General features: G+C 38.5%; 1 long non-coding RNA gene across 13 annotated transcripts in view; it reads left to right on the top strand.

The window, feature by feature from the left end:
- LOC126412180 (uncharacterized) overlaps positions 1-21,735 on the top strand; it is a 50,369-nt gene that overhangs the window by 5,193 nt on the left and 23,441 nt on the right. For 4 of the 13 annotated variants that reach the window (XR_007575251.1, XR_007575245.1, XR_007575249.1 and 1 more), the window contains 3 exons: positions 2,195-2,289; positions 11,628-11,824; positions 12,271-15,666. This is a non-coding gene — a long non-coding RNA (uncharacterized LOC126412180). The other 9 variants (XR_007575241.1, XR_007575247.1, XR_007575250.1 and 6 more) reach the window with 8 other exon arrangements.

Here is a 21,735-nt window from a genome sequence, read left to right as displayed (position 1 = left end):
ACAATGGTTTTTGCAATGAGAATTAAATGACTGGAATGTGCAGAAAGAAATATTTGTTGAACCAGAGTGTCCAACCGGAGTTTTGTGTGAGATGCAAGGAAGGTAGACATGATGAAGATCATGGCCCGAGCTGCCTACCAGTTCACCGTGCGAGCAAATGACTTTTGTTAAGTACTGTGTAATTGTATTGGCTGATTTTGTTTGAGACAATGTTTTCTCTCATAGAGATATTTTCGCTTATGGAAATGTTGCTATCAGCATTTTGAAATAATCTTGTTTCTAAATTTGTCTTTAATTTTGACTGTGCTAAAAATGATGCAGGCACTAGTTGTGTATGTCAGATATATTAAAATGGGGGTTGACTTGTTTTGAAGTTTTAGACACGAAGGCTGAGCTTAAAGATGTGGTGTGATCTAATAATGTAATGAAATGATGGGAATTGTGCTTCCTGTGGGAATATAAGTAGGTCAGTAGGTCAGATAATAAGGATCAGTTAGTTTTAAGTTCAGAATTTTAGTGTGGCATTGTAAAAATAATCGTTTTCTGCATTGGTTGTTGGGGTATGCATTTGTATTACTGTTGCGATGGAGTTTAATTTTTGAGGCTAGATTGTGCATCGATTCTGTAGGCTATGTGTTTAAAATGATACTGGTTAGTTGTTTGCTACTGCTAATATTGGCACCTGCGGTTAGCAAATATATTTTTGTAAATGTATCTCTGTTGTGGGATCTGATAGCGTGTGCTGTTATCATTAGCTGTGAGGAAGACCTTGCAAATGGTAGTTAGCCAGCAACTACGAAAAAACGCTAAACGTTTGCAAAGAGAATGTGGAGCTCTATTGTTGGAATTTGATGAGAACATATGAAGTCAGTCCCTGATGGAAGACATTCTTTTGACCAAGAGAAGAACTACAGAAGTGACACTGTGCTACAGGCTTTAAAGGGCAAAGCAGCCGGACAAAAAATGGAAGTAACTGAGCGACGTGTTGTTGAGGTGCAAGTGAAGAAAGACTATGAATACAGGTTACCTCCAGACGCATGGCAATCCCCCATCAGATACAGGCTAGCTCCTGATGTATGTAGTCCCCTAAGAGGCACACTGTTGTTATTTTTTTCTTTTGCAGGATTATATGTGCTGATCTTCTGTTGGTTGTTAACAACCTCTTCTAGAAAAGGACAGATAATAGTAGAGAATTCATAGTATTGGAGGAAGGTTGTAAAGTAATAGCGTCATGGCTCCTCAGTGCAGAGTATTTAACAGGAAACGTAGGCTAATGACTGTTGAGGACATACATAATGTACAATACAATTGGAAAATAGCAGTGTGTCTGCTCTGAGGGACAATGTGCCTCAACTTTCTTCTAAAGCGAAGAATTGTAGAATCATGACATCTTCCATGAGCCTACATTTGGAATGTGAATGGTGAATGCTGATGGACGACAGTGGAGGTTAGTGAGTTTTTACATTATGATTGTAGATATTATCAGCATATGTCGATGAACACAGAAGAAGGTACACAGGGATGGAAAAAATGAAAAATGTGCCGTCTTGTACCACACACAATGCTTGAATGTGAAATTTTGGAGAGAAAGCGTAGCTGTGGATATTGTTCAGAGACAACCATTATAGTGTTATGGAGTTGCATAGAAGATTTGCTTGCTTCTCCAGACACGGGCCATTGTGAGCCGTCTTTTGGCATCAGTTCAGGTTGGGATGCATGGTTTGTGAATATGTGTCCAGAGTACTTGTCGAATAGGTAGACATGTGTAGGAACTAAGTGAATTGTAAGGTGAAACTTTATTTGTTAGTAGGTATAGTTAATGATTGAGCTTTCAATATAGCTGAGTTTGCGTGACGTGTTGAGCATTTGATTGTTTCTGTATGTACCATGGGCGAGTGTATTTTGTATTGTTGTGTCTGAATTTGTTCCGTTCATAAATTTTGAGTACATGGTGAGTGAAGAGGTCCTTTATGACAGGTACTTAGCTTAAATAAGGATGACTAATAGATACATATGTTGTGTAGTTAGAATCGATATGGGGAATAGTTGTCATACTGGGGAACAGTGTAGTTACCGGTATCTGCATTCGTGTGAAAGTGACACTGGGATAGTACAAAGTGTGTTATGAAAGCATTGCTTGTGATAATTGTTTGTATGTAACGTGTCATTGGTGACGCATTTCTTGCTTTGACAGGATGAAGCAGGCTAGAGAATGTTTACCATTTTCACCAATTCCTGCTAAGGATGTGAGCCACTCCAAGCTGCGAAGCCATGGGATATGACAGAGAGGTTTACTAAGAGTTTCTGAAACTCATTGAGGGGCAGTGTTGCATTATTACTTGGGCTCTTACCATTTGCTGTTAGTTGTGAATTGTTGAGGGAAAGCAGTGTGCTAGAAGTAACGCATATTCAAGGCAGACATACAAATGCGAAAAGTTTGTGCACATCAATGTGAGATTTAAAGCACAACGTGGAATGTTACTGAGGTAAGGAATGGTGATTGGACCCCTTATTTTTGTAGTAAATTTAATTTGGCCGGAATGAGAAGTCGATTGCAATTTTATTGTGTGTGATGTATTTAATATTACCTAAAACTTGCAAAGTGCGTGGTTTGATATGACACCTTGAGAGAAACAGGTTCTGGTCTTTAGTTATGTGCATATTTCTAATGTTGAAATGTTAATTGTATTTGGATTGGCAAATTTGTTGAATTATGTAATGTCAGTCAGTTGAAGTGTTGTTTTAATATAAAAGACAACTGAAGCATTACAAGTGTTGCACAGTGCTACTGAGTAATGTGAAATGTTTTGGAGTGACACCCCAAATGATGATGCTTTTATCAATAAATTTTGTGTTTTTAATGTACTTAACCATAACCTTGTGCATGACGGCCAGTATGTGCAACTGTTGATAAATTGTTTACTCTTTCCAGTAATAATGCTGTATACGAGTAGTGCAGAAAGCAAGTATCAAAAGCCTATTATGAAATAAACTAGGGAGGATCAAATAAACATGGAATTCTTGCTGCGGAAAAGAGATGAGCCAATAAGTTAGTGGGGGCCAAGTGTTGTATGCATGTGGATCCGGAAAATATCTCACCAGACAATGGTTTTTGCAGTGAGAATTAAATGACTGGAATGTGCAGGAAGAAATATTTGTTGAACCAGAGTGTCCAACCGGAGTTTTGTGTGAGGTGCAAGGAAGGTAGACATGACGAAGATCATGGCCCAAGCCGCCTACCAGTTCACCGTGCGAGCGAATGGCTTTTGTTAAGTACTGTGTAATTGTATTGGCTGATTTTGTTTGAGACAATGTTTTCTCTCATAGAGATATTTTCGCTTATGGAAATGTTGCTATCAGCATTTTGAAATAATCTTGTTTCTAAATTTGTCTTTAATTTTGACTGTGCTAAAAATGAAGCAGGTACTAGTTGTGTATGTCAGATATATTAAAATGGTGGTTGACTTGTTTTGAAGTTTTAGACACGAAGGCTGAGCTTAAAGATGTGTGTGATGTAATAATCTAATGAAATGATGGGAATTGTGCTTCCTGTGGGAATATAAGTAGGTCAGTAGGTCAGATAATAAGGCTCAGTTAGTTTTAAGTTCAGAATTTTAGTGTGGCGTTGTAAAAATAATCGTTTTCTGCATTGGTTGTTGGGGTATGCATTTGTATTACTGTTGCGATGGAGTTTAATTTTTGAGGCTTGATTGTGCATCGATTCTGTAGGCTATGTGTTTAAAATGATACTGGTTATTTGTTTGCTACTGCTAATATTTCACCTGCGGTTAGCAAATATATTTTTGTAAATGTATCTCTGTTGTGGGATCTGATAGCGTGTGCTGTTATCATTAGTTGTGAGGAAGACCTTGCAAATGGTAGTTAGCCAGCAACTACGAAAAAACGCTAAACGTTTGCAAAGAGAATGTGGAGCTCTATTGTTGGAATTTGATGAGAACATATGAAGTCAGTCCCTGATGGAAGACATTCTTTTGACCAAGAGAAGAACTACAGAAGTGACACTGTGCTACAGGCTGTTAAGAGCAAAGCAGTTGGACAAATAATGGAAGTAACTGAGCGATGTGTTGTTGACGTGCATGTGAAGAAAGACTATGAATACAGGTTACCTCCAGACGCACGGCAAGTCCCCTAACAGATACAGGTTAGCTCCTGATGTATGGAGTCCCCTAACAGGGACACTGTTGTTATTTTTTTCTTTTGCAGGATTATATGTGCTGGTCTTCTGTTGGTTGTTAACAACCTCTTCTAGAAAAGGACAGATAATAGTAGAGAAGTCAAAGTATTGGAGGAAGGTTGTAAAGTAATAGCGTCATGGCTCCTCAGTGCAGAGTATTTAACAGGATACGTAGGCTAATGACTGTTGAGGACACACATAATGTACAATACAATTGGAAAATAGTAGTGTGTCTGCACTGAGGGACAATGTGCCTCAACTTTCTTCTAAGTCAAAGAATTGTAGAATCATGACATTTTCCATGAGCCTACATTTGGAATGTGTATGGTGAATGCTGATGGACGACAGTGGAGGTTAGTGAGCATTTACATTATGATTGTAGATATTTTCAGTATGTGTCGATGAACACAGAAGAAGTTACACAGGGATGGAAAAAATGAAAATGTGCCGTCTTTTACCAGACACAATGCTTGAATGTGAAATTTTGGAGAGAAAGCGTAGCTGTGGATATTGTTCAGAGACAACCATTATAGTGTTATGGAGTTGCATAGAAGATTTGCTTGCTTCTCCAGACATGGGCCATTGTGAGCCGTCTTTTGGCATCAGTTCAGGTTGGGATGTATGGTTTGTGAAAATGTGTCGAGATTACTTGTCGAATAGGTAGACATGTGTAGGAGCTAAGTGAATTGTGGAGATGAAACTTTATTTGTTAGTAGGTATAGTTAATGATTGAGCTTTCAATATAGCTGAGTTTGCTTGACGTGACTTTTTCTCTTGTGCATATCATGTTGAGCATTTGATTGTTTCTGTATGTATCATGGGCGAGTGTATTTTGTATTGTTGTGTCTGAGTTTGTTCCGTTCATAAATTTTGCGTACATGGTGAGTGAAGAGGTCCTTTATGACAGGTACTTAGCTTAAATAAGGATGACTAATAGATACATATGTTGTGTAGTTAGAATCGATATGGGGAATAGTTGTCATACTGGGGAACAGTGTAGTTACCGGTATCTGCATTCGTGTGAAAGTGACACTGGGATAGTACAAAGTGTGTTATGAAAGCATTGCTTGTGATAATTGTTTGTATGTAACGAGTCGTTGGTGACGCATTTCTTGCTTTGACAGGATGAAGCAGGCTAGAGAATGTTTACCATTTTCACCAATTCCTGCTAAGGATGTGAGCCACTCCATGCTGCGAAGCCATGGGATATGACAGAGAGGTTTACTAAGAGTTTCTGAAACTCGTTGAGAGGCAGTGTTGCATTATTACTTGGGCTGGTACCAGTTTACTGTTACTTGTGTATTGTTGAGGGAAAGCAGTGTGCTAGAAGTAACGTATATTCAAGGCAGACATACAAATACGAAAAGTTTGTGCACATCAATGTGAGATTTAACGCACAACGTGGAATGTTACTGAGGTAAGGAATGGTGATTGGACGCCTTATTTTTGTGGTAAATTTAATTTGGCCGGAATGAGAAGTCGACTGCTATTTTATTGTGTGTGATGTATTTAATATTACCTAAAACTTGCAAAGTGCGTGGTTTGATATGACACCTTGAGAGAAACAGGTTCTGGTCTTTAGTTATGTGCATATTTCTAATGTTGAAATGTTAATTGTATTTGGATTGTGCAAATTTGTTGAATTATGTAATGTCAGTCAGTTGAAGTGTTGTTTTAATATAAAAGTCAACTGCAGCATTACAAGTGTTGCACAGTGCTACTGAGTAATGTGAAATGTTTTGGAGTGACACCCCAAATGATTATGCTTTTATCAATAAATTTTGTGTTGTTAATGTACTTAACCATAACATTGTGCATGACGGCCAGTATGTGTAACTGTTGATAAATTGTTTAATCCTTCCAGTAATAATGCTATATACGAGTAGTGCAGAAAGCAAGTATCAACAGCCTATTACGAAATAAACTTGGGAGGATCAAATAAATATGGAATTCTTGCTGCGGAAAAGAGATGAGCCAATAAGTTAGTGGGGGCCAAGTGTTTTATGCATGTGGATCTGGAAAATATCTCATCAGACAATGGTTTTTGGAGTGAGAATTAAATGACTGGAATGTGAGAAAGAAATATTTGTTGAACCAGAGTGTCCAACCGGAGTTTTGTGTGAGATGCAAAGAAGGTAGATATGACGAAGATCATGGGCCGAGCTGCCTACCAATTCATTTTGGTTAAGTACTGTGTAATTGTATTGGCTGATTTTGTTTGAGACAATGTTTTCTGTCATAGAGATATTCCGCTTATGGAATTGTTGCTATCAGCATTTTGAAATAATCTTCTTTCTGAATTTGTCTTTAATTTTGACTGTGCTAAAAATGAAGCAGGCACTAGTTGTGTATGTCAGATATATTAAAATGGTGGTTGACTTGTTTTGAAGTTTTAGACACGAAGGCTGAGCTTAAAGATGTGGTGTGATCTAATAATCTAATGAAATGATGGGAATTGTGCTTCCTGTGGGAATATAAGTAGGTCAGTAGGTCAGATAATAAGGCTCAGTTAGTTTTAAGTTCAGAATTTTAGTGTGGCGTTGTAAAAATAATCGTTTTCTGCATTGGTTGTTGGGGTATGCATTTGTATTACTGTTGCGATGGAGTTTAATTTTTGAGCCTTGATTGTGCATCGATTCTGTAGGCTATGTGTTTAAAATGATACTGGTTATTTGTTTGCTACTGCAAATATGGGCACCTACATTTAGCAAATATATTTTTGTAAATGAATCTCTGTTGTGGGATCTCATAGCGTGTGCTGTTATCATTAGCTGTGAGGAAGACCTTGCATATGGTAGTTAGCCAGCAACTACGAAAAAACGCTAAACGTTTGCAAAGAGAATGTGGAGCTCTATTGTTGGAATTTGATGAGAACATATGAAGTCAGTCCCTGATGGAAGACATTCTTTTGACCAAGAGAAGAACTACAGAAGTGACAGTGTGCTACAGGCTTTAAAGGACAAAGCAGCCGGACAAAAAATGGAAGTAACTGAGCGATGTGTTGTTGAGGTGCAAGTGAAGAAAGACTATGAATACAGGTTACCTCCAGACGCACGGCAAGTCCCCTATCAGATACAGGTTAGCTCCTGATGTATGTAGTCCCCTAACAGGGACACTGTTGTTATTTTTTTCTTTTGCAGGATTATATGTGCTGATCTTCTGTTAGTTGTTAACAACCTCTTCTAGAAAAGGACAGATAATAGTAGAGAATTCAAAGTATTGGAGGAAGGTTGTAAAGTAATAGCGTCATGGCCCCTCAGTGCAGAGTATTTAACAGGAAACGTAGGCTAATGACTGTTGAGGACATACATAATGTACAATACAATTGGATAATAGCAGTGTGTCTGCTCTGAGGGACAATGTGCCTCAACTTTCTTCTAAAGCGAAGAATTGTAGAATCATGACATTTTCCATGAGCCTACATTTGGAATGTGTATGGTGAATGCTGATGGATGACAGTGGAGGTTAGTGAGTATTTTCATTATGATTGTAGATATTATCAGCATATGTTGATGAACACAGAAGTAGGGATACAGGGATGGAAAAAATGAAAAATGTGCCGTCTTGTACCAGACACAATGCTTGAATGTGAAATTTTGGAGAGAAAGCGTAGCTGTGGATATTGTTCAGAGACAACCATTATAGTGTTATGGAGTTGCATAAAAGATTTGCTTGCTTCTCCAGACACGGGCCATTGTGAGCCGTCTTTTGGCATCAGTTCAGGTTGGGATGCATGGTTTGTGAATATGTGTCCAGATTACTTGTCGAATAGGTAGACATGTGTAGGAGCTAAGTGAATTGTGGAGATGAAACTTTATTTGTTAGTAGGTATAGTTAATGATTGACCTTTCAATATAGCTGAGTTTGCTTGACGTGACTTTTTCTCTTGTGCATATCATGTTGAGCATTTGATTGTTTCTGTATGTACCATGGGCGAGTGTATTTTGTGTTGTTGTGTCTGAGTTTGCTCCGTTCATAAATTTTGCGTACATGGTGAGTGAAGAGGTCCTTTATGACAGGTACTTAGCTGAAATAAGGATGACTAATAGATACATATGTTGTGTAGGTAGAATCGATATGGGGAATAGTTGTCATACTGGGGAACAGTGTAGTTACCGGTATCTGCATTCGTGTGAAAGTGACACTGGGATAGTACAAAGTGTGTTATGAAAGCATTGCTTGTGATAATTGTTTGTATGTAACGTGTCATTGGTGACGCATTTCTTGCTTTGACAGGATGAAGCAGGCTAGAGAATGTTTACCATTTTCACCAATTCCTGCTAAGGATGCGAGCCACTCCAAGCTGCGAAGCAATGGGATATGACAGAGAGGTTTACTAAGAGTTTCTGAAACTCATTGAGAGGCAGTGTTGCATTATTACCTGGGCTGGTACCATTTACTGTTACTTGTGAATTGTTGAGGGAAAGCAGTGTGCTAGAAGTAACGCATATTCAAGGCAGACATACAAATGCGAAAAGTTTGTGCATATCAATGTGAGATTTAAAGCACAACGTGGATTGTTACTGAGGTAAGGAATGGTGATTGGACGCCTTATTTTTGTAGTAAATTTAATTTGGCCGGAATGAGAAGTCGATTGCAATTTTATTGTGTGTGATGTATTTAATATTACCTAAAACTTGCAAAGTGCGTGGTTTGATATGACACCTTGAGAGAAACAGGTTCTGGTCTTTAGTTATGTGCATATTTCTAATGTTGAAATGTTAATTGTATTTGGATTGGCAAAATTGTTGAATTATGTAATGTCAGTCAGTTGAAGTGTTGTTTTAATATAAAAGACAACTGAAGCATTACAAGTGTTGCACAGTGCTACTGAGTAATGTGAAATGTTTTGGAGTGACACCCCAAATGATTATGCTTTTATCAATAAATTTTGTGTTGTTAATGTACTTAACCATAACATTGTGCATGACGGCCAGTATGTGCAACTGTTGATAAATTGTTTACTCTTTCCAGTAATAATGCTGTATACGAGTAGTGCAGAAAGCAAGTATCAAAAGCCTATTATGAAATAAACTAGGGAGGATCAAATAAATATGGAATTCTTGCTGCAGAAAAGAGATGAGCCAATAAGTTAGTGAGGGCCAAGTGTTGTATGCATGTGGATCCGGAAAATATCTCACCGGACAATGGTTTTTGCAGTGAGAATTAAATGACTGGAATGTGCAGAAGAAATATTTGTTGAACCAGAGTGTCCAGCGGGAGTTTTGTGTGAGATGCAAGGAAGGTAGACATGACGAAGATCATGGCCCAAGCCGCCTACCAGTTCACCGTGCGAGCGAATGGCTTTTGTTAAGTACTGTGTAATTGTATTGGCTGATTTTGTTTGAGACAATGTTTTCTCTCATAGAGATATTTTCGCTTATGGAAATGTTGCTATCAGCATTTTGAAATAATCTTGTTTCTAAATTTTTCTTTAATTTTGACTGTGCTAAAAATGAAGCAGGCACTAGTTGTGTATGTCAGATATATTAAAATGGTGGTTGACTTGTTTTGAAGTTTTAGACACGAAGGCTGAGCTTAAAGATGTGGTGTGATCTAATAATCTAATGAAATGATGGGAATTGTGCTTCCTGTGGGAATATAAGTAGGTCAGTAGGTCAGATATTAAGGCTCAGTTAGTTTTAAGTTCAGAATTTTAGTGTGGCGTTGTAAAAATAATCGTTTTCTGCATTGGTTGTTGGGGTATGCATTTGTATTACTGTTGCGATGGAGTTTAATTTTTGAGGCTTGATTGTGCATCGATTCTGTAGGCTATGTGTTTAAAATGGTACTGGTTATTTGTTTGCTACTGCTAATATTGGCACCTGCGGTTAGCAAATATATTTTTGTAAATGTATCTCTGTTGTGGGATCTGATAGCGTGTGCTGTTATCATTAGCAGTGAGGAAGACCTTGCAAATGGTAGTTAGCCAGCAACTACGAAAAAACGCTAAACGGTTGCAAAGAGAATGTGGAGCTCTATTGTTGGAATTTGATGAGAACATATGAAGTCAGTCCCTGATGGAAGACATTCTTTTGACCAAGAGAAGAACTACAGAAGTGACACTGTGCTACAGGCTTTAAAGGGCAAAGCAGCCGGACAAAAAATGGAAGTAACTGAGCGACGTGTTGTTGAGGTGCAAGTGAAGAAAGACTATGAATACAGGTTACCTCCAGACGCATGGCAATCCCTCATCAGATACAGGCTAGCTCCTGATGTATGTAGTCCCCTAAGAGGCACACTGTTGTTATTTTTTTCTTTTGCAGGATTATATGTGCTGATCTTCTGTTAGTTGTTGACAACCTCTTCTAGAAAAGGACAGATAATAGTAGAGAATTCATAGTATTGGAGGAAGGTTGTAAAGTAATAGCATCATGGCTCCTCAGTGCAGAGTATTTAACAGGAAACGTAGGCTAATGACTGTTGAGGACATACATAATGTACAATACAATTGGAAAATAGCAGTGTGTCTGCTCTGAGGGACAATGTGCCTCAACTTTCTTCTAAAGCGAAGAATTGTAGAATCATGACATTTTCCATGAGCCTACATTTGGAATGTGTATGGTGAATACTGATGGACGACAGTGGAGGTTAGTGAGTATTTACATTATGATTGTAGATATTATCAGCATATGTTGATGAACACAGAAGAAGGTACACAGGGATGGAAAAAATGAAAAATGTGCCGTCTTGTACCAGACACAGTGCTTGAATGTGAAATTTTGGAGAGAAAGCGTAGCTGTGGATATTGTTCAGAGACAACCATTATAGTGTTATGGAGTTGCATAGAAGATTTGCTTGCTTCTCCAGACACGGGCCATTGTGACCCGTCTTTTGGCATCAGTTCAGGTTGGGATGCATGGTTTGTGAATATGTGTCCAGATTACTTGTCGAATAGGTAGACATGTGTAGGAACTAAGTGAATTGTAAGGTGAAACTTTATTTGTTAGTAGGTATAGTTAATGATTGAGCTTTCAATATAGCTGAGTTTGCGTGACGTGTTGAGCATTTGATTGTTTCTGTATGTACCACGGGCGAGTGTATTTTGTGTTGTTGTGTCTGAGTTTGTTCCGTTCATAAATTTTGAGTACATGGTGAGTGAAGAGGTCCTTTATGACAGGTACTTAGCTGAAATAAGGATGACTAATAGATACATATGTTGTGTAGTTAGAATCGATATGGGGAATAGTTGTCATACTGGGGAACAGTGTAGTTACCGGTATCTGCATTCGTGTGAAAGTGACACTGGGATAGTACAAAGTGTGTTATGAAAGCATTGCTTGTGATAATTGTTTGTATGTAACGTGTCATTGGTGACGCATTTCTTGCTTTGACAGGATGAAGCAGGCTAGAGAATGTTTACCATTTTCACCAATTCCTGCTAAGAATGTGAGCCACTCCAAGCTGCGAAGCCATGGGATATGACAGAGAGGTTTACTAAGAGTTTCTGAAACTCGTTGAGAGGCAGTGTTGCTTTATTACTTGGGCTGGTACCATTTACTGTTACTTGTGTATTGTTGAGGGAAAGCAGTGTGCTAGAAGTAACGCATATTCAAGGCAGACATACAAATGCGAAAAGTTTGTGCATATCAATGTGAGATTTAAAGCACAACGTGGAATGTTACTGAGGTAAGGAATGGTGATTGGACGCCTTAGTTTTGTGGTAAATTTAATTTGGCCGGAATGAGAAGTCGATTGCAATTTTATTGTGTGTGATGTATTTAATATTACCTAAAACTTGCAAAGTGCGTGGTTTGATATGACACCTTGAGAGAAACAGGTTCTGGTCTTTAGTTATGTGCATATTTCTAATGTTGAAATGTTAATTGTATTTGGATTGGCAAATTTGTTGAATTATGTAATGTCAGTCAGTTGAAGTGTTGTTTTAATATAAAAGACAACTGCAGCATTACAAGTGTTGCACAGTGCTACTGAGTAATGTGAAATGTTTTGGAGTGACACCCCAAATGATTATGCTTTTATCAATAAATTTTGTGTTGTTAATGTACTTAACCATAACATTGTGCATGATGGCCAGTATGTGCAACTGTTGATAAATTGTTTACTCTTTCCAGTAATAATGCTGTATACGAGTAGTGCAGAAAGCAAGTATCAAAAGCCTATTATGAAATAAACTAGGGAGGATCAAATAAATATGGAATTCTTGCTGCAGAAAAGAGATGAGCCAATAAGTTAGTGAGGGCCAAGTGTTGTATGCATGTGGATCTGGAAAATATCTCACCAGACAATGGTTTTTGCAGTGAGAATTAAATGACTGGAATGTGCAGAAAGAAATATTTGTTGAACCAGAGTGTCCAGCGGGAGTTTTGTGTGAGATGCAAGGAAGGTAGACATGACGAAGATCATGGCCCAAGCCGCCTACCAGTTCACCGTGCGAGCGAATGGCTTTTGTTAAGTACTGTGTAATTGTATTGGCTGATTTTGTTTGAGACAATGTTTTCTCTCATAGAGATATTTTCGCTTATGGAAATGTTGCTATCAGCATTTTGAAATAATCTTGTTTCTAAATTTGTCTTTAATTTTGACTGTGCTAAAAATGAAGCAGGCACTAGTTGTGTATGTCAGATATATTAAAATGGTGGTTGACTTGTTTTGAAGTTTTAGACACGAAGGCTGAGCTTAAAAATGTGGTGTGATCTAATAATCTAATGAAATGATGGGAATTGTGCTTCCTGTGGGAATATAAGTAGGTCAGTAGGTCAGATAATAAGGCTCAGTTAGTTTTAAGTTCAGAATTTTAGTGTGGCGTTGTAAAAAAAATCGTTTTCTGCATTGGTTGTTGGGGTATGCATTTGTATTACTGTTGCGATGGAGTTTAATTTTTGAGGCTTGATTGTGCATCGATTCTGTAGGCTATGTGTTTAAAATGATACTGGTTATTTGTTTGCTACTGCTAATATGGGCACCTACAGTTAGCAAATATGTTTTTGTAAATGAATCTCTAATGTGGGATCTGATGGCGTGTACATTTATCATTAGCTGTGAGGAAGACCTTGCAAATGGTAGTTAGCCAGCAACTATAAAAAAATGCTAAACGTTTGCAAACAGAATGTGGATCTCTATTGTTGAAATTTGATGAGAACATATGAAGTCGGTCCCTGATGGTAGACATTCTTTTGACCAAGAGAAGAACTACAGAAGTGACACTGTGCTACAGGCTGTTAAGAGCAAAGCAGTTGGACAAATAATGGAAGTAACTGAGCGACATGTTGTTGAGGTGCATGTGAAGAAAGACTATGAATACAGGTTACCTCCAGACCCACGGCAAGTCCCCTAACAGGTACAGGTTAGCTCCTGATGTATGGAGTCCCCTAACAGGGACACTGTTGTTATTATTTTCTTTTGCAGGATTATATGTGCTGGTCTTCTGTTGGTTGTTAACAACCTCTTCTAGAAAAGGACAGATAATAGTAGAGAAGTCAAAGTATTGGAGGAAGGTTGTAAAGTAATAGCGTCATGGCTCCTCAGTGCAAAGTATTTAACAGAAAAAGTAGGCTAATGACTGTTGAGGACACACATAATGTACAATACAATTGGAAAATAGCAGTGTGTCTGCACTGAGGGACAATGTGCCTCAACTTTCTTCTAAGTCAAAGAATTGTAGAATCATGACATTTTCCATGAGCCTAAATTTGGAATGTGTATGGTGAATGCTGATTGACGACAGTGGAGGTTAGTGAGCATTTACATTATGATTGTAGATATTTTCAGTATATGTCGATGAACACAGAAGAAGTTACACAGGGATGGAAAAAATGAAAAATGTGCCGTCATGTACCAGACACAATGCTTGAATGTGAATTTTTGGAGAGAAAGTGTAGCTGTGAATATTGTTCAGAGACAACCATTATAGTGTTATGGAGTTGCATAGAAGATTTGCTTGCTTCTCCAGATACGGGCCATTGTGAGCCGTCTTTTGGCATCAGTTCAGGTTGGGATGTATGGTTTGTGAATATGTGTCGAGATTACTTGTCGAATAGGTAGACATGTGTAGGAGCTAAGTGAATTGTGGAGATGAAACTTTATTTGTTAGTAGGTATAGTTAATGATTGAGCTTTCAATATAGCTGAGTTTGCTTGACGTGACTTTTTCTCTTGTGCATATCATGTTGAGCATTTGATTGTTTCTGTATGTACCATGGGCGAGTGTATTTTGTATTGTTGTGTCTGAGTTTGTTCCGTTCATAAATTTTGCGTACATGGTGAGTGAAGAGGTCCTTTATGACAGGTACTTAGCTGAAATAAGGATGACTAATAGATACATATGTTGTGTAGTTAGAATCGATATGGGGAATAGTTGTCATACTGGGGAACAGTGTAGTTACCGGTATCTGCATTCGTGTGAAAGTGACACTGGGATAGTACAAAGTGTGTTATGAAAGCATTGCTTGTGATAATTGTTTGTATGTAACATGTACATGGTGACGCGTTTCTTGCTTTGACAGGATGAAGCAGGCTAGAGAATGTTTACAGTTTTCACCGATAACTGCTAAGGATGTGAGCCATTCCATGCTTCGAAGCCATGGGATATGACAGAGAGGTTTACTAAGAGTTTCTGAAACTCGTTGAGAGGCAGTGTTGCATTATTACTTGGGCTGGTACCAGTTTACTGTTACTTGTGTATTGTTGAGGGAAAGCAGTGTGCTAGAAGTAACGTATATTCAAGGCAGACATACAAATGCGAAAAGTTTGTGCATATCAATGTGAGATTTAAAGCACAACGTGGAATGTTACTGAGGTAAGGAATGGTGATTGGACGCCTTAGTTTTGTCGTAAATTTAATTTGGCCGGAATGAGAAGTCGATTGCAATTTTATTATGTGTGATGTATTTAGTATTACCTAAAACTTGCAAAGTGCGTGCTTTGATATGACACCTTGAGAGAAACAGGTTCTGGTCTTTAGTTATGTGCATATTTCTAATGTTGAAATGTTAATTGTATTTGGATTGGCAAATTTGTTGAATTATGTAATGTCAGTCAGTTGAAGTGTTGTTTTAATATAAAAGACAACTGCAGCATTACAAGTGTTGCACAGTGCTACTGAGTAATGTGAAATGTTTTGGAGTGACACCCCAAATGATTATGCTTTTATCAATAAATTTTGTGTTGTTAATGTACTTAACCATAACATTGTGCATGACGGCCAGTATGTGCAACTGTTGATAAATTGTTTAATCCTTCCAGTAATAATGCTATATACGAGTAGTGCAGAAAGCAAGTATCAACAGCCTATTACGAAATAAACTTGGGAGGATCAAATAAATATGGAATTCTTGCTGCGGAAAAGAGATGAGCCAATAAGTTAGTGAGGGCCAAGTGTTGTATGCATGTGGATCTGGAAAATATCTCACCAGACATTTTGGAGTGAGAATTAAATGACTGGAATGTGGAGAAAGAAATATTTGCTGAACCAGAGTGTCCAACCGGAGTTTTGTGTGAGATGCAAAGAAGGTAGATATGACGAAGATAATGGGCCGAGCTGCCACCAGTTCATTTTGGTTAAGTACTGTGTAATTGTATTGGCTGATTTTGTTTGAGACAATGTTTTCTGTCATAGACATATTTCGCTTATGGAATTGTTGCTATCAGCATTTTGAAATAATCTTCTTTCTGAATTTGTCTTTAATTTTGACTGTGCTACAAATGAAGCAGGTACTAGTTGTGTATGTCAGATATATTAAAATGGTGGTTGACTTGTTTTGAAGTTTTAGACACGAAGGCTGAGCTTAAAGATGTGGTGTGATCTAATAATCTAATGAAATGATGGGAATTGTGCTTCCTGTGGGGATATAGGTAGGCCAGATAATAAGGCTCAGTTAGTTTTAAGTTCAGAATTGTAGTGTGGCGTTGCAAAAATAATCGTTTTCTGCATTGGTTGTTGGGGTTTGCATCTGTATTACTGTTGTGATGGAGTTTATGTGTTTAAAATGATACTGGTTATTTGATTGCTACTGCTAATATGGTTGCTACAGTTAGCAAATAAATTTTTGTAAATGAATCTCTGTTATTGGATCTGATGGCGTGTACATTTATCATTAGCAGTGAGGAAGACCTTTCAAATGGTAGTTAGCCAGCAACTACGAAAAAACGCTAAACGTTTGCAAAGAGAATGTGGAGCTCTATTGTTGGAATTTGATGAGAACATATGAAGTCGGTCCCTGATGGAAGACTTTCTTTTGGCCAAGAGAAGAACTACAGAAGTGACACTGTGCTACAGGCTTTTAAGAGCAAAGCAGCTGGACAAATAATTGAAGTAACTGAGCGACATGTTGTTGAGGTGCAAGTGAAGAAAGACTATGAATACAGGTTACCTCCAGACGCATGGCAAGTCCCCTAACAGATCCAGGTTAGCTCCTGATTGTAAGGAGTCCCCTAACAGGGACACTGTTGTTATTTTTTTCTTTTGCAGGATTATATGTGCTGGTCTTCTGTTGGTTGTTAACAACCTCTTCTAGAAAAGGACAGATAATAGTAGAGAATTCAAAGTATTGGAGGAAGGTTGTAAAGTAATAGCGTCACGGCTCCTCAGTGCAGAGTATTTAACAGGAAATGTAGGCTAATGACTGTTGAGGACATACATAATGTACAATACAATTGGAAAATAGGAGTGTGTCTGCACTAAGTGATAATGTGCCTCAACTTTCTTCTGAACCAACAATATGTAGTGGCATGACATTTTCAATGAGCGTACATTTGGAATGTGTATGGTGAATGCTGATGGATGACAAGTGGAGGTTAGTGAGCATTTACATTATGGTTGTAGATATTATCGGCATATGTCAATGAACACAGAAGAATGTTTAGCAAGAGTAGTAGAAGGCAGATTTCAGACTGCCTAACAGCTCAAAACGAAACTTTTTGTTCCGACACTGACAATGTTGAGTGTTTATGGAAATACTTCAAGGCAATCGTAAAATGTATTTTAGACACGTATGTCCTGAGTAAAACTGTGAGGGCCGGGAAAAACTGACCGTGGTTCAGCAACAAAGTTATGAAACTACTGCGAAAGCAAAGAGAGCTTCACTGCAAGTTTAAATGCAGTTTAAACGTTTTCACCGATAACTGCTAAGGATGTGAGCCATTCCATGCCATTCCATACTGTTACTTGATTATTGTTGAGGAAAATCAGTGTGCTAGAAGTAACGTATATTCGAGGCAGACACACAAAGGCGAAAAGTTTGTGCACATCAATGTGAGATTTAAAGCAGAGTGTGGAATGTTACTGAAGTTAGGAATGGTTATTGGATACCTTGGTTATGGTAGTAAATTTAGTTTAGGTGGAATGAGAAGCCATCTGCAGTTTTATGATGGGTTTTGTATTGAACATTACATAAAACTTTCAAAGTGTGTGTTTTGATATGACAACTTGAGAGTGCCAGGTTCTGGTCTCTAGTTATATGCATATTTCTGATGCTGAAATGTTTATTTTTTTTTGGTTTGGCAAATTTATTGAAGTTGTTAGTGTCAATTACTTCATGTGCTGTTACAATATAAGAGACAATTGCAGAATTACAAGTGTTGCAACATACTACTGATTAATGCGAAACATTTCGGAGTCATACCAGAAAATGGTTATGCTTTTGCCAATAAAATTTGCCTTGGTAATGTCCGTAACCATGATACTGTGCACGATGGCCAGCATGTGCAACTGTTGATAAATTGTTTACTCCTTCCAGTGGTAATGCTATATATGAGTAGTGCAGAAAGCAAGTATCAACAACCTATAATGAAATAAACTGTGGAGGGTCAAATATGTTTGGAACTCTTACTACACAATAGAAATGTGCCGATAAGCTAGTGAGGTAAACGTATTGCCTGCGTCTGGATGCGGAAAATATAACTCACCAAACACTGCTTCTTGGTGTGAGAATTTAATAAGTGCAATGAGTAGAAAGACGTGTTTGTTCAGTCAGAGTTTTGTGTGGGATATGAGGACGATACATGTGATGAACATCATGGGCCGAGCTGTCCACCAGTTCACTGTGGGAGCGAATGGCTTTGGATAAGAACTGTATAATTGTGTTATCCGATTTTGTTTGAGAGAATGTTTTCTCTTATAGAGATACTCTTGCTATCAGTGTTTTGAAAGAATCTTCTTGATAAATTAGTCTATAATTTTGTCTGTGCTAGAAATAATGCAGGTACTATTTGTGGATGTCAGTTTGAATAATATGCTTGTCAATTTGTTTTGTATATTTCAGACATGAAGGCTCAACTTAAGGATGTGGCGTGATCGAATAATTTAATAATATGTTGTGTATTGTGTTTCCTGTGGGAATATAAGTGAGTCAGATGATAAGTCTCAGTGAATTTTCAGCCCAGAATGTCAGTGTGGCGTTACAAACATAATAAGTTTTTTCATTGGTTGTTGGGGTTTTCATCTGTATTACTGTTGGGATGGGGTTTAATTTAATCGGATTGATTGATAGAATAGTGACTATTAGCCTATATTGTGTGTTGCTTGTGTGGCTATTTGTTTAAAATGATATTGATTATTTTATTGCGACTGCTAATATGAGCAACTACTGTTAGCAAATTTAGTTTTGTAAGTGTGTCACATGATATTTTAGACTGGAAGGCCCATGTTAAAGATGCAGTTTGATGTAGTCGTTTAATAATATGTTTCCTATTTTACTTTCTGTGAGAATATAAGTATGTCAGGTGATAATGGTCATTGAGTTTTTCAGTCGAAAGTTTCAATGTGGCCCTAAAAAAATAAGGTTTTTACATGGGTGATGGGGTTTACATATGTGTTATATTTGGAATTGGGTTCAATGTAGTATAGATAGACTAGTGGCTATGAGATAGTGAGTATGGGCGTTGATTCTGTGTTGTTTATGTAGGCTATCTGTTTAAAATGGAATTGCTTGTCTGTTTTTGCTACTAATATGAGCACCTACAATTAGCAGATATATGAGGGGGAATCCAAAATTTTCGGGACTGGTGCTGCCATCAGGAAAGTAGGAGTAGTAGATCTTTGTACCGCTAGGTGGCGAGAGCTGCATATCTAATGAGTTAGTGTGTGGAGTGGCATTCAGCTGGGAGGACGTGTTGTGTGTCCACGGCGATTTTCGTAATACTCTGTGTTTGGTGTGTGGCGATTTTAAAATGGACCCACGAACAGAACAGCGCATGTGTATCGAATTCTTTGTGAATCTCAGGAAAAGTGCTATGGAGATCTTGGCTATGACTCAACAAGTGCTTGGGGAACAGAGCATGAGCCATATGCGTATGTTTGAGTGGCGTGCTCGGTTCAGGGCCAGCTGTACAGATGTCGAAGATGATGCTCACACTGCAAGGCCCATTAGCTGCACAACGCCAGACATTGTTGCCAAACTTCAACAATTGATTCATGCAGATTGACGTCAAACCGTTCAAGACCTTGTGGATGAAGTGGGTATTGGTTATGGGACATGTCAACAAATGTTTACTGATGAATTGAGCATGCATCGAGTCACCGCAAAATCTTTACTGCCCATCAGAAGGCCTTTGCCTTTACAAATGTCTGCTTGTGTCTGTGTATATGCGGATGGATATATATGTGTGTGTGTGTGTGTGTGTGTGTGTGTGTGTGTGTGTGTGTGTGTGGGCGCGCGCGCGCGCGAGTGTGTATACCAGTCCTTTTTTCCCCCTAAGGTAAGTCTTTCCGCTCCCGGGATTGGAATGACTCCTTACCCTCTCCCTTAAAACCCACATCCTTAAAACCCACATCCTTTCGCCTTTCCCTCTCCTTCCCTCTTTCCTGATGAAGCAACCGTTGGTTGCGAAAGCTTGAATTTTGTGTGTATGTTTGTGTTTGTTTGTGTGTCTATCGACCTGCCAGCACTTTTGTTTGGTAAGTCACATCATCTTTGTTTTTAGATATATTTTTCCCACATGAAATGTTTTCCTGTGTTCGTCCATGCGAATGGACAGTTTATGCTGGTCATTCCCAGATAGAAGGCTTCACAGTGTAGGCATGTCAGTTGGTAAATCATGTGGGTGCTTTCACACGTGGCTCTGCCTTTGATCATTTACACCCTCCGGGTTACAGGACTGGAGTAGGTGGTGGTGGGAGGGTGCATGGGACAGGTTTTACAGCGGGGACAGTTACAAGGGTAGGAGCCAGAGGGTAGGGAATGTGGTTTGGGGATTTCATAGGGATGAACCAAGAGGTTACAAAGGTTAGGTGGATGGCGGAAAGACACTCTTGGTGGAGTGGGGAGGATTTCATGAAGGATGGATCTCATTTCAGGGCAGGATTTGAGGAAGTCATATCCCTGCTGGAGATCCACATTCAGAGTCTGATCCAGTCCCGGAAAGTATCCTATCACACCTACCCTTGTAACCGTCCCCGGTGTAAAACCTGTCCCATACGCCCTCCCACCACCACCTACTCCAGTCCTGTAACCTGGAGGATGTACATGATCAAAGGCAGAGCCACGTGTGAAAGCACCCATGTGATTTACCAACTGATATGCCTACACTGTGAAGCCTTCTATCTGGGAATGACCAGCATAAACTGTCCATTCGCATGAACGAACACAAGCAGACAGTGTTTGTTGGTAATGAAGATCACCCTGTGGCTAAAAATGCCTTGGTGCACAGCCAGCACATCTTGCCACAGTGTTACACCATCCGGGTTATCTGGATACTTCCCACTGACACCAACCTATCAGAACTCCAGAGATGGGAACTTGCCCTTAAATATATTCTCTCTTCCCGTTACCCACCAGGCCTCAACCTCCGCTAATTTCAAGTTGCTGCCCCTCATTCACCACCTGTCATCCAACAACATCTTTGCCTCTGTACTTCCGCCTCAACTGACATCTCTGCCCAACCTCTTTGCATTTACATATGTGTGCATGTGTCTGCATATGTGCGGATGGATATGTGTGTGGGTAACACTCGTTTCACAATAATTCCCGCAAATGTGACGTCATTTTACATCACACTCAATATCGACAACCACATAATTGGCTATCAACTTTTGGCATTTGATACAGGCCTCTCACAAGATTTCATGCATGCGTACTGTAGATTTACAAAAACACATCATTCTTGGAATGACTTATTATAACTATTGCTATAATAAAATATCCTGTAATGATATACCAGTGGTTAATGCATTTACATAGGAGTTCTGTTAGGAGTGAGTTACTATCGTCAATAATTTATAAATTAAGAATGAAATGCGCATGTTTTATAATTTGCAGTAAGCCGTTTCAGTATAATGGAAAACTGAAACTGTATCACAAACACATCACTATCATCATTAAATGTCACTTAATAATGCATCAATGATACGAGCCTTCAATATAGAATATGATAGCCTAAACCGGAACTAAACATCTCGCATGAATAGTGTCATGGTTTCTGGGTTGAATGTTGTTGGTTCACATCCTATTACACAGGTTCTTTTTTTTTTTTTCATGTTAGTGATTTTAATACATTATGTTACTTTGCTATGAATGTAACACATGTTCTTTAATATTGTATGCTATTTACATTCAATCTGATCTGAGAACGAAGGATGAAATA

The sequence above is a fragment of the Schistocerca serialis genome, chromosome 7, assembly GCF_023864345.2.
Source record: "Schistocerca serialis cubense isolate TAMUIC-IGC-003099 chromosome 7, iqSchSeri2.2, whole genome shotgun sequence".
Taxonomy (NCBI): Eukaryota; Metazoa; Arthropoda; class Insecta; order Orthoptera; family Acrididae; genus Schistocerca; species Schistocerca serialis.
This window is presented reverse-complemented; position numbering and strand designations above follow the sequence as displayed.